Genomic DNA, 13,262 nt, shown 5'->3' on the forward strand with positions numbered 1-13,262 from the left:
TTTAGCCTAGGGTTGGAAAATGCTGTGAACTTTTAGAAATGTGCATTTTTTCTATTAGAAAAATGGACATTTTCCTGATTTAAAAACAATTGAGAAATTACACTCATGTTTGGGAATACAAAAGAGGCAAAACATGCTTCCAGGAACATGTTTTGGAGACCCTTAAGCAATTTGAATGTTGCATGTTCTCCCGTCCTTACAGGCATGTATTCAAGCGGTACGTTCTGCAGCAAATGTGGATTTTTGACCCAAGGTGATCCTGGTCCAAAGATCCCATGCATGTGAACAGCCAGTCAGCATATCTGAAGCTGCTCTGTCAGTTTTGTGTCTGGTGCCTGGCCAGTTGGAGATTCTAGCATGTAGTTCTTGCAAGGTATGAATGGTTGGGAAAAATCAGATAAATCCTGGCTGGAACGGGTTGCTTACATGTGCCTTTGTGTTATAAAAATACTTGCACCCCTTTCTCAGAAAGCACCAGAATTCACACCAGGTTACGGCTTAGCATCTGCTGTTACCTGAAGAAGTGGGAACTGATAGTTTGCTATAAGAAGCTGCCAGGGCTATTCTTTTCGTGGATGAGGAGGAGCTGGTAAGGCTGCCAGGTTCTCAGCATTGCAACCACCCCCATTTGCATGCCAAGACCCACAATAATCCCTGTGCCTCAGTGAACGTTATGTTAATCTCCTGTAATTAGTGCCATTGTACTGAGCCCTCCCTCTGCAAACCTCTCACCTTCTCCTGACTGTGTTCCCCTTATTTCGTCATCAACTGCCCAGCTGCTGGGCCCATGTGACTCAGAATCTATAAAACACTCTGTGTATGTTCTAAAAACTTGTAGTTGGTGGGGAGAACCACTACCTGGTAGCATGCTGTCATAAGTAACTGCAGCGGTCCTGAGTGATTTTTCAATAAGCTGCTGACGTCCAAGGCAAAAAGAGTCTTTCCTGAACGAACTGGCTATCCTGCCTTGCAGCTGCTATCAAGGGGCCCCAACAGAACCTTCCTTGATAGATCAAACATCCATCATCTGCCTTTTAGAAATACCACTGGGAGCTCCCATCAAGGTGCTGGGCTTGCCATATTTTTCCTTAACATCTCACAGACTTGTGTTAGTTGTCTATTAAGTTTGTATTCCTCCAAGGAGCTCAAGTTGGCCAACACGTTCCTCATCATCCCTGCTTATATCCTGTGAGATGGGAGCTCAGGTTGTGCCGGCAGCTGGCCCAAGAACACCCAGTGAGTTCCGTAGGGAAGCGAGGATTCCCACCTCTTTTCCCGGTTCTAATTTGACACTCCCGCCATTCTGCCACATACCGATCATTTAGATATAAGGACTAACGACTCTTAACAGACCCTCCACCATGAATTTGCCCATCCTTGTTAATGTTTGCTACAGGAGTGCTATTACTTCCTAAGTGCCTGCTGTAGCCTATGGTCCTCCTTTTTGACTGCACATATTTACCATATAAACACATATTTTGGAGTGTGTGGGGGGTGGGAGTGGCAGAGTTGTAGACAGAAAACAAAGAGGGATAGTGGGAGGGGGGAGAGAGAGAGACCTCTGAGTGGATCCTGACAGATGGTTCTAGAAAATGAACCTCTTTTTGGCACTGCGAAAGCTCCCCCAGGGGTTCTTCAGAGTCTCTCTCCTTCCATATCCCTGTTTTCATTTTCCTTTTTTACTTGCTCCTTGCCACTTCCTTTCATTTGCCATAATTTAAATGAGAGCGTGGAAAAGACACTTTTTAAAATATGTAAATAGGTTGCTAACTCCTTGGATTTGAAAATGCCATTTACCAAGCTGGATGAGCTAAAAGGAGGAGGAGGAGGAGGAGGCGCCAGTCTCTCCCCCCACCCCATTCTGTGGCAGTCAACGGCGTTGCTTGGCTGCCATCAGAGATTCAGGGGGGTGAGGTGTGCACCGAGGAGGGGGGACAGGAGGCAGGCAGGGAGAAGTTGCCATTTTGCAGACAAAAATAACAGATGGTTGTGCGTGTTTGTCTCACTCCAGGGGCCTGATAACACTGTGGAAGGTCCAACAGAATCTGAATCACTTTTTTTTAAAGTGCACGCATGCATCATTTATAGTTTAAGAGATTAAACTCTCCCCCACCCCTGCCTTTTAATTTTTTAAAAAACCTAGCTAATGAATTTGATGATGCCCATAGATTTCCTGAGACACTTGGAGGACATGTTTGTTTTCCAAAGCAAGTTTTAATTAATTTTTCTGCCACTCATCCACAAATTTAGCACTCTTCTGTTGCAAAACAAGCAGTTTGCCACAGGTGGTGGGGCACTAATGTGACTTTAAAAACATCTCTCCCCACTGCCAGCTTAAATAAACATGCTTCTTTTATTTATGAAGGCATTAACCAGCGTGCCGTTCTCATTCTCCCTCTGCAAAACCAGAGCATGGAAAGCCGAAGCAACGTGTGCGCTGGTGAAAGAGGTCAGCAAGGCCAAACCCACTGTGGTTCTATTGCATGATTTTAAATAATGTGCAAGGGGTGGGCAAGAAAGTCACGTTAATGCTGAAAATCACGGCTTCATTCTGTGCGCAGCATGGATAGGTTCAGCCCAAACGGAACGCGGTCTGAACTGACAACTGTATTGTCAATAGCAGAACCATTCTGATATTTCAGGCCTTGGACACGGCAAGGGTTTCTCTCCCTGTGTGTTTAATGTGCACACCTGTCGGAATGACATCTTCTCTGTTTTTTTTTTTTAACAAAAAGTGCATGTATGTAAGGGGAGCAGAAACCATCCCCACGAACCTTGCTGCTTTCCATCAGGAGAAGCATTCTATCTATCTATCTATCTATCTATCTATCTATCTATCTATCTATCTATTTATTTGGAGTTTTTGTATGCCATCCCATTCGCATAAGCCTCGGGACGGCTTCCAATACAATAAATAAACAAGCATATAAATAGTACATATAAAATCCAGATTCACCCTGGCTGTAGAATTAAAACCAATAAATAATATTAACAGTTATTAAAATATTGTTTAAATAAAAAGGTCTTAGCCTGGTGCTGAAAAACAAATAACGACGGCACCAGATGGACCTCTCTGGGGAGCGCATTCCACAGGTGGGGCGCCACCACAGAGAAAGCCCTCCTCCGGGTACTCAATCTCCTAATGTCTTTCACAGAGGACTCCCGGAGGAGGGCCTCTGCCACCGATCTCAAGGGGTGGGAGGGCAAATATGGAAGCAGGCATTCCTTTAGGTATCCAGTTCCCAAGCCGTTAAGGGCTTTGTAGGTGATAACCAGCACCTTGAATTGAGCCTGGACTTCGATGGGGAGCCAGTGAAGCTGGTAAAGGACTGGGGTTATGTGAGAATAACGCCCAGTCCCAGTCAGCAACCTGGCTGCTCTATTTTGCACCATCTGAAGTATCCAGACTGTCTTCAAGGGCAGCCCCACATAGAGCAAGTTACAGAAGTCCAATCAGGAAGTAACCAATGCATGTGTCACTGTCACTAAGCAATCGTCCTCCAGGTAGGGATGGAGCTGATGGATCAACCGAAGCTGAAGGAAAGCGCTCCTCGCCACCGCAGTCACTTGAGCTTCCAAAGACAGCTCTGGGTCAAGGAGCACTCCCAAGCTGCGGAACCTGTCCTGTAGAGGGAGTGCAACTCTATTCAGGACAAGGTCCAAGTCACCTACCCCGGAGCGCAAACCACCTACCAACAGGACCTCTGTCTTGTCTGGACTGAGCTTCAGTTTAGGGTTTTACTCAGAAGCCTACGTTATTTTTGGCTTCAGGGTGGGAGAAAGCAGCTGCTGCATGGGAACATTTAGCATGCTCAAGTGCCATGCGCATGAGGACTGATCTCCTGTCACTGCCATGCTTCAGATCTAAACAAGGGAGAAATGTGGAGAATGAATGTGACTGCCCTCGTCATGTGAAGCTGCATCCGTAAGAGACCGGTCTCATACTCCAATCACCGCAGATGGGGACTGCAGCCAAGGAATTAAATGATGCTTGCTCCTTGGGAGGAAAGCTATGGCAAATCTAGACAGCATACTAAAAAGCAGAGACATCACCCTGCCAACAAAAATTTGTATAGTCAAATCTATCATTTTCCTGGTTGCAATGTACGGCTGTGTGAGTTGGACCATAAGGAAGAATGAGCACCCCAAAATTGATGCTTTTGAATTGTGGTGTTGGAGGAGGCTCCTGCAAGTCCCTTGGACTGCAAAGAGATCAAATCAGTAAATACTAAAGGAAATCAACCCTGACTGCTCTTTAGAAGGCCAGATCCTGAAGATGAAACTCAAATACTTTGGCCTCCTAATGGGAAGGGAGGACTCACTGGAGAAGACCCTGATGCTGGGAATGACTGATGGCAAAGGGAAAAGGGGATGGCAGAGGATGAGGTGGCTGGATGGAGTCCCTGGGGCAGTGGGTGTGGGCTTGGGTGGCCTCTGGGGATGATGGAGGACAGGAGAGCATGGAGGAATGTTGTCCATGGGGTCGTGAAGAGTCGGGTGTGACTTTGTGACTGAACAGCAACAATCATACTCCGAAACCTTCCCACTCTCCATTTCACAGGTGTAAAGTGCACTCCTCTCATTCAGGAAAGGTGAATAAATGCAGAATAGCTTGATCAGCAGAGGGTGCTTAAAGAATGGCTCTCAGATTCTCTGGTGGCACAGACCACCCAGGATCGGAACCCCCTTCTGTACCGTAAATAAAGAAGGAATTTATGAAGCAGGTCAGCTAATGTTCAGAAGCACATCAGTTAAACTCTATCCTGTCCTTTCCCTAGATATGCGCATACAATTCTGCAGTCTGAAGAGGATTCTGACTCTGCTAGCTGGCACTGGATCCCACCCAGTGGTAAAAACTCGCAGCCTATTTGAAACTGTGTCTGGGAGCAAAATATTCCAAGGAACTGCTGCAGGCAAGGGGTCATATCCAATGTTAGTCCTACTGAGAGAAGACCTACGGAAAGGAATGGAACTTAAGCTAGCATTGGATGCAACCCAGGGTTGCTTCTCTCGTGTGTTGGAGCGAAGACATTCAATTAAGTGGGGAAAAGTAATGTGCAGCTGAAAAGTCTGTTGCAGTGGGGGACAGATAGTTTCCCTCCACCCCACACCCTGAGGACCAGTTTTGCAGTATGTGGAATGAGCTTTTGTGCTCCTGACTCAGGGGAATTCCAGATTGCAGGCCCCTTTTCTCATGGAATGAATGCTGTGAGAGACAGAAAAGATGGAAAGGGGATGCGTTGCTTTCCCCAACCCACTTCCTCATGAACCTGAATTGAGTGCAGCGGGCAAATGTGCTTTTTTGGTGTTCCTGGCCCTTTCCTCCCCTACCTAGGAAGAAGACTCCACTCATTCCTATGAGAAAAAGGATGGTGATCAATGCACCATCCGAGATGAGGCTGGAGGAATGTCCCCCCCTCCTATTCCACGGTCCAGAACACTCTACAAGTGCTTTCAAGTAATGGATTCCCGTGGAGTTTCATAAGACAAAATCACCAGACCATTTTGCTAGATCACAAACATTAAAAAGACAAGGAAATTATTAAAAAGATGTTATGAAAGGAGGAATAATGTGCAGATAGGACGCTAACCCCTCCCATTCCAAATTGATCTCATTTCCATGGTCACTGGAGGCAGTAGTGGAAGATAACCAGATGTTCAAGTATCTTTGTCTTTTCAAAAACGGAATTCGAAGGACCTGCATCTTAGCAACAACAGGCAATGTTGAGAAAACCCTTTGTTAACCTAAATAAAGACAGAACATTTATATGCACACAAATCCAAAGCCTCCATACAAAGTTCCCCTGCTTTAAGGCAACACTGAAGCAAAGCATACAAAGTGCACCTCCATCCACAGTCCCTGTTTGCTGGAAACAAGCTGTTAGCAGAACCATATTTTTTAAAAAAACAAAAACGAAAAAACGAAAAACAGAACCCTTAGCCATTGTAGGAAGGCATCTGAATAATGTAAATAAAAATTGGAGCCAAATGAGAAAAGTGCTTCTTTAAATGAAAGGCGAGAATATTCCCTCACCCTCTTCCCTCTTTCAGATTAATACGAATGCCAAACCCCAAGCCCTGTCATATCTCCGTCCTCTGTGGAAGTTCTCTGTGCAGAATAGAATCCCCTGCGAGGAAGCAAGGGCCAAATTTCTCTAGGAGAGACTTGGCTTAATGAAAAGGTAGAAACTGTTGCCCTTTTGGTGGAGCGGGAGAAGTTCTTGATGATGCTAGAGGACTGATTGGTATGATGACTTCTTGTGCCTGTCCAATGTGTGCACAGGGATACAGACCGAGTCTCTCCCTCAGCAAAGCTTCACAGGAGCTGAAGGGGGAAAAGGCTGCACGCTAGCAAGCTGGCAAGGACCTTGAGCTTGGCAGGTTGTTCATACGGTGACCAACACAACATTTGAAGCCCTTCCATGCACGTTGGGAGTCCATCCCAGGGGAAGCCTTATTCTCCGGGCAGTCTGCTTTGGACCCCGTTGTTTGAATGTTCCCCTGGTGATGGACTCTCAAAGGTCAGGTTTGCCCAAGCCAAAGATGGGGTGGCAAAACCTTCCCTGGATTGTAGTATATCAGACGTTGTAGTATATCAGCAGTTTGGAAATGGTATGGATGAATGCTTCCCTCAAAATTCTTTTACATATACAGCCAGCATAGCCTGGGAAAGGTGAAGGGTAGAGTTTCACTTCCAGATATCCTGGGTTTATCAAATGCTGGGAGCAGAGGAATTATATAGGGTTAGGAGGGAAAATTCGGATACCGACTGGGAGCAATTTTGCTCCCTTATCTGAGGCTGAAGGTTTTGGGCACAGACCTACTGCAGATGCCTGTGAGCTCCCAAATGCAGATGCTCACGGGTTCCCAGTGAGGAATGGAGGAGTGGAGAGGCTTTTCATGTTCTGCTTCCACCCTTGTGGAATGCCTTATGGTGATGCACGTCTGGCTTGCTTTCTATTGTTCAATGTCCTTCAATACCTGGATGCCTAACCCACATTGTTGTAACAGTTATTGATACTTTATTGATATGCATTTCGTGCACTGAGAAGATAGGTTTAGAAAAGATATTGATTTTGCTATTGATGCGCATGCGTGCTTTTTACTTTGAAACCTCTTTGAGAAGGTTTTGCTTTGAACGGTGGTATCAGGTTCTTGTATTGTCCTTCTGTGCTTGCTTTGTTTAAGGGAGGGATGGGTTCCCGGTGTGTGTGATGGAGATGGGGCCCAGCATGGTGTGGAAGGGCTTGGAATCACCTCCCTGCCACTCCTGGAGAAGAGAGCTTGGCTTGCTGAGAGTCAATAATAGGGCGAAGTTGAGTTCTTCCGGAACTTCTGTCCCTGTGGATGTGACACTGGTGTGATATTTAATGCCATGAGCATTAGCCAGACATGTAGCGGAGGATCAAACAGTATCAGCAGGTCTCTGATGTCATGCTTCATGGAGCAGCTAACAATGCATCGGCGCCCGAGCTTTTCACTACATTTGCTTTGTGATTTTGTGCCGGTAGCAGCAAGTCAGTTCACCTCTTTGAAATGTCAAAGTCTTGCAAAGGTTCTGGGGTGAACATTAGTACAGTTTTCAATGACTTCAGTCACAGGGAACACGAGGGGATATTAAATATATGATAGACTATGAGCTTGATCTGGAATTCATCATCTGCTCTCCAATGGGCTTTTTTACTTTCCCCTTCCAAAAAGATGAGCAGAGTCATTGAAGCGGCATGTGATCTCTCTGCGCACCATCTGGAAGCACATAACAAAGAGCCAGGGGAAGATGGGATTGCGTTGTGCTCACTCTTCTTGCCCCTGACTGTCCACCGGTCCGTCGTGTGCATAAATAACATGCACCTGGGCAGCCCTTCCACCGAGGTGCGTGCATTCTGCAGTGGTCCAGATGTTGCATAGAGGGTCTGCACCAGCTTTCCCCAAACTGCTGCCTTCCAGATGTGATGGATGATCCAATCCATAATCCCCCGGCTCTCTATGCTGGAAGGGACTGGCATGGGGGAGGCCGCTCTGCACTATCATCTCAACAAGTACTAAACCATGGGTCCTCAAACTATGGCCCGCCCACGAGCTGGATCCGGTGTGCCATGCCCATTTATCTGGCCCGCATCAAAGGTTTTGGACTTGCTGCGCCCGCACCTGCCACTGCCTCCTGTCTCACTCGTGCGGAGATCCTCTTGGACATGCTCGGAGAAAACGATCTCTGCACAAGCAAGCCACTGCCTTGCCACCCCCACCGTACCTCGCTTCTCCTCGCCACGTGAGCGCTGCCCCCGCCCCCACCCCCTCACTGGCTCGTGCCCACCGCCGGCACCGCCTTGCCGGCCCGTGCCCACTGCCAGCACCTTTCAACTGCCCCCCTGTTGAAAAAGTTTGAGGACCCCTGTGCTAAACCAAACACTTTAAAAATAGAAATGTTGTGAGGCAAGTCCTATTTCTCCTGTCCAGTGAAGGAGCAAAGGTGCAACTGTTTTGTTACATATAGGGGTGCAAAAATCCAGCTCTCTTGCACTTGCCTGACTTCTTTCCCACACTCAGCCCTGGCCAGGAAGGGGCCTGAGCCAAGATCAAACATCAAAACATGGAAGCACAGAAACAGAGCGAGTCAGAAATGTCCTGCCGGCCCATCTAGCCTGACCCCCGGCTCCAGCCGGCTCCACTCACGACATGCCCACCATGTGCATGTCCAGCCTATCCTTGAACACCCTCACTGATGGGGCCTCAACCGCCTCCCGTGGAAGCCCATTCCACACCCTCGGGGTCCTCACTGTCAGGAAGTGCTTCCTGGCATCCAACCTGAACCTTGGTTCCCTGAGCTTTACTCCGTTGGAGTGCGTCCTGCCCTTCTTTGCAGGGGAAAGCAACTTCGACCATCACTGTGTGGCAACTGCTCATGTACCTAGACCAAGGCCAGGAATGCTTGGGGATCCCTTCTTTGTGCAAAGTATGCAATTCTTTTGTAAAGTGTGCAAAGTAGGCAGAGACCATGGATCACGTATGCAGAAACTGAACTCCACCTGTACGGTAGGTATGTGGGTGGTGGGTGGGGAATGCACAAGCTGGTCTTATGGACTCTCTTGAACCTGCTTCCTACTGGACACCCCTGCAAATGCTCATTTCAAGAGGGACTTAAGGTGGAAAGAAAACAGACCAGTTTTGGGGAGCTGAGCAAAGGAAATCTGATAGATTTGTACCTCCAAACTGAATTCCTTCCATATCACTAATTGCAAGTGTCACTTTTCCCCTTCTGAAGAATCAGGTAATTTTGACATGTGTGCCTTTTATAGAGTGCCATGTAAATATACAAATATGGATGTTTTCTGTGAGATGCGATTATGCAATACACAAATGGATTCCCAAGTACAACTGTGGGTAGCTCGCATTGAGCCAAAGAGGTTAAAAGGTGGGTTTAAAATTCATGCATGACTGTTTTCAGCACATAAGGAGGTTTCCTGAGCTGAGCTGTCCTACCACATACACCTTGGCCATTGCCTATTCTTTGTGGTGTCTAGCTTCCTTATCATTCTGCCTGTTTTTGTTTTCCTGATGGATTGCTGGGTCAACATTAGATCTCCAAGTTCCAAGGTTGCATAGCCTGTCAGATATTGCTATAAGACTACATCCTCTAGCCAGTTCAGAGTGAGGGCAAAGCTTTCACCCCTCGCTCAGAACTGCCACTTTCAGCCTCCTTATAGCATTCATGAAAAATCACCCGAAGGGAAAGATGCTTTTCACAGGCTGCAGGCTTAATTTTGTGAAAAATGAAATGTTCCCTCCTATTCTTGCTTTAACCCTAGTGCTGAAGAATCATCTGACAGAATTAAGAGGTAGTGACCCATAAATAAGTTCTGGTGGTGATCAGTAGAAGGGAGCATGGGTGGAGTTGCTTAGAAGAAGAGCAGAAGGCTTTAGTGCCAAAGGTGATGAGACCTGAAGGTCATGGACAGTTCCATATATCCAGAAGCACTTCCATGGGGTAAACTTGTAAACCTCCTCACAAGACCTCAGCAATTATAGGTGGCCTATAAGTATGTGTACAAACAAACAACAAACAAACAAACTTTCTAATGCATGGTGACCCATGTAGTCAAACTATCTAAACTTATCAGCATCTGTTGATAAAATCTCTTTGAGAGCAAGCAGAGGAACAATATACTCTCTGTTTCTGGGTGGCTGGTATTTAACTGGCAGTTCAAAGATTTTTCACTCCCTGGCAACAGTGTGGGGCAATCGCATCACTTCTAAAGAAAGGAGCACCATCATGGCATTGAAAAGACTCAAGCCACTCGATGATGAAATTCCCTCCCGCTGTCACTGGTCGGTCGTCTCTCCCTTTTGTGGCATTCCTTTATACATTACACAGGCTTGTTCTTCAGCCAGAGGCTGCAAACCCAGGGAGAGACACGGCAGAGCTTCAGGAGGGTCAGGCCACTAGATTGCTCTGGCACCTGTATCGTACAAGCAGGCTCTTATATCTCCTGGCTTTCATTCCGTGCTATTTGCATCAAGTTTCCAGTGTGAATCATTTTGCTGTGGCAGCCAAGCTGGTCAATGTGATTTGCATTCTTAACAGGTACAATGCATGATTCCTGGATGGATGGAGGGGGGAATGTGACTCGCATATCAAAATGGTCTGCCATGGTGGCAGCTGTGTGCAGCAACTTGGTAATCGGACGAGAACCCATTGGCTCTGCAGAGAAGTCGGGTGCTCCTTCAGATTGCAGTATCCCTGGTCCCTTGAAGAGAATTTCAGCCTGCCCTGGACAAGCGCCACCAGTAGGACTGGGGAAAGGCCTACAACACCCAGTGGATAACAGAGTCAAAGGGAACAGCTTGGGTCTGTCATATTGTGCACATTCAAATGCTTTTGTCTGCTCCATAATTGGGTTTTGTGAATAGAATACTGCACTGTTTTTATTCTGCTGTTTTCAAAAATCCAGGGTGCTTCAGCCCAACATACTTTGGTCTCCTTAGAAGAAAAATCCCACACTTTGAGGGCAACTCTACATTATAAAGTACACAGAGTTGCAGCTGAAAATGACCGTCTTGTGGCACTTCCCTGCTGCTCTGAAAACAGTAGCCCTCTGCAATCTTCCCTTATCCTCTCTGACTTGCTAAATTTGCCTTGAGTTCTGACATTATTATGATGCGGAGATGCCCCATGTTGGTGGCAAATGAAGATATACAGCAGGTGCATCAGAGGTAAATTGTTTTGGATGTTACAGAAGAGTGAAAACCTTGGAATGGGGCCGCTGTTTTCAGTGGCACCTTGTGCTCTTTGCAACATATTATTCTATGCAAAGGGTAGGATTTTCCTAGAAGAAGCTAAAAATATATTGTGCTGACTGTGAGGTGCAGCAAGGGAGGAGGAAGTCAAGACGTAGCTCCCGTTTTTAGACTCCTTGTCTTTTCTTGTCTTTGGAGCCATTTGATGCCACTTGCGACAGGCAATACATGAGTGGTTTTGCTCACTAACTTATATGCAGCTACAAAAGGCCTTCTTTGCTTCAGGCCACTGGGCATTAAGCATACCCATGAAGGTGAGGGAAAGTGGGGTCACTGGGTGCACCTTCTCAGAACCTTATGCAGCATCTAATGCCAACTCTAATCTTTTCTCAAGCCAGTCACAAGCATCGTAGCCAAAAGCAGTACCTTTGCGGCCATAAGGCAACCCGAGGTAAAGAGACAAGGGGCTCCTGCCCCATTAACAGCTGACTGGAAGAGAGGGCTTTTGGGAGGGATACACACGCCAGAATTCCTCTTCTGCACAACCGCTAAAGTGGAGGCCGCCAAACTGTGGGTACGTGGCCGTGTGTGGAGCTCATGTGTTTGCTGCAGTCCCCCAACAGGTGTTCTCACCCTGGGAATTGCCCCTTCGGACTAGTTTCCCAGCTGTCTGTCCTCTGCTCCCCTCCCCAGGTTGACTTCTCCCTGTTGTTGCCAGAAGCGAGGAAGCAGTGCTCCATGTCAGAATGGCTGGTGTGACTGTCCTGCACACGCGGATGGCGCCGGAGCCCGTGCACATCTGGCACTGGGGGCCTGGAGGGGTTGTTTACGCCTGCGATAGCAGTATGGAAGTCCTCCAGCCTTTGCAGCAGGTTGCCCTTCCAGGGTACCCCCTCCCAGAAGGCAACCGGAGAAAAGCTAAGCTCCGCAGGGTGTGCTTGTCAGGCCTCCTTTGCGGAGGGAGCTGGGAATAGAGGCAACACTGGCCAGGCAGTGGCAGGCACAAGCACAACCTAGCCTGGCTCATGTGCGATGACACCATTCCAGCAAAGAAATAGGAGCTTTCAGCCAGGGAGAGGTATTGCACGAGGACAAAAATTAACAGTGGAGTTGCTGTGACCATTTACTTCCTTGGCATAATTCCACCAACCTTCCCGAACTTTCACGATCTGCTTCTGATTTCCACTTGAATCATTGAGTCATACAATCAGAAGGGACCTAGAAGGCCACCAGGTCCAACTCCCTGCTTGGTGCAAGACTCGGGTCTCCCATCCAGATCCTAACCGGGCCTGACCCAGCTTAGCTTCCATGATTAGGCAGGACCAGGCACTTCAGTCTATACAGAAGATGAACTGAAATCTTTGGCTCTGAGGAACTGCTGCCGCCCACCCTCTGCTCTTCCTGTCCGCTGCCCAAATCCGCTGGAAGCTTCCCATGGCAGATGCCGGAGTGGAGAAATCAGTGTGGAGAAACCCCCTCAAGGCAGAACGTCTGCAGACAGGCTGGCCTCTTGGGGTTTTGATGAGCATTGACTCCTTTCAGCATCCGCTTTTTTGTCAGGGACAGCGGCATGTTGATTGTGGTGTCCTGAGGTGCTGAAGGGGCTGGGAAATGCTCGCAGCAACCTCAGTAAGGTTGGAATCAGTGGAGCGGAGGGCCACTGGGATGGTGGCTGGTTTGCAGGGGAAGCCATACGAAGACAGACTGAGGGAGCTGGGTCTTTTCAGCCTGGAGAAGAGGAGACTCAGAGGGGACCTGTTAGCGACATACAGGTATGTGAGGGGGTGCCATGCAGAGGTGGGTCATGACCTGCTTTCCCCTGCAGTGGAGGGCAGGATGTGTTCCAACGGAGCAAAGCTCAGGGAACCAAGAGTTAGGATGGATGCCAGGAAGTAGTTAGGACCCCTAGGGCATGGAATGGGCTTCCTCAGGAGGTGGTTGAGGTCCCATCGGGGAGGGTGTTCAAGGATAGGCCGGACATGCAAATGGTAGGCATGTCATGAGTGGAGCTGGCTGGAGCTGGGGGT

Source organism: Varanus komodoensis, unplaced genomic scaffold, assembly GCF_004798865.1.
Source record: "Varanus komodoensis strain SLA01 unplaced genomic scaffold, ASM479886v1 scaffold11, whole genome shotgun sequence".
Classification (NCBI taxonomy): Eukaryota; Metazoa; Chordata; class Lepidosauria; order Squamata; family Varanidae; genus Varanus; species Varanus komodoensis.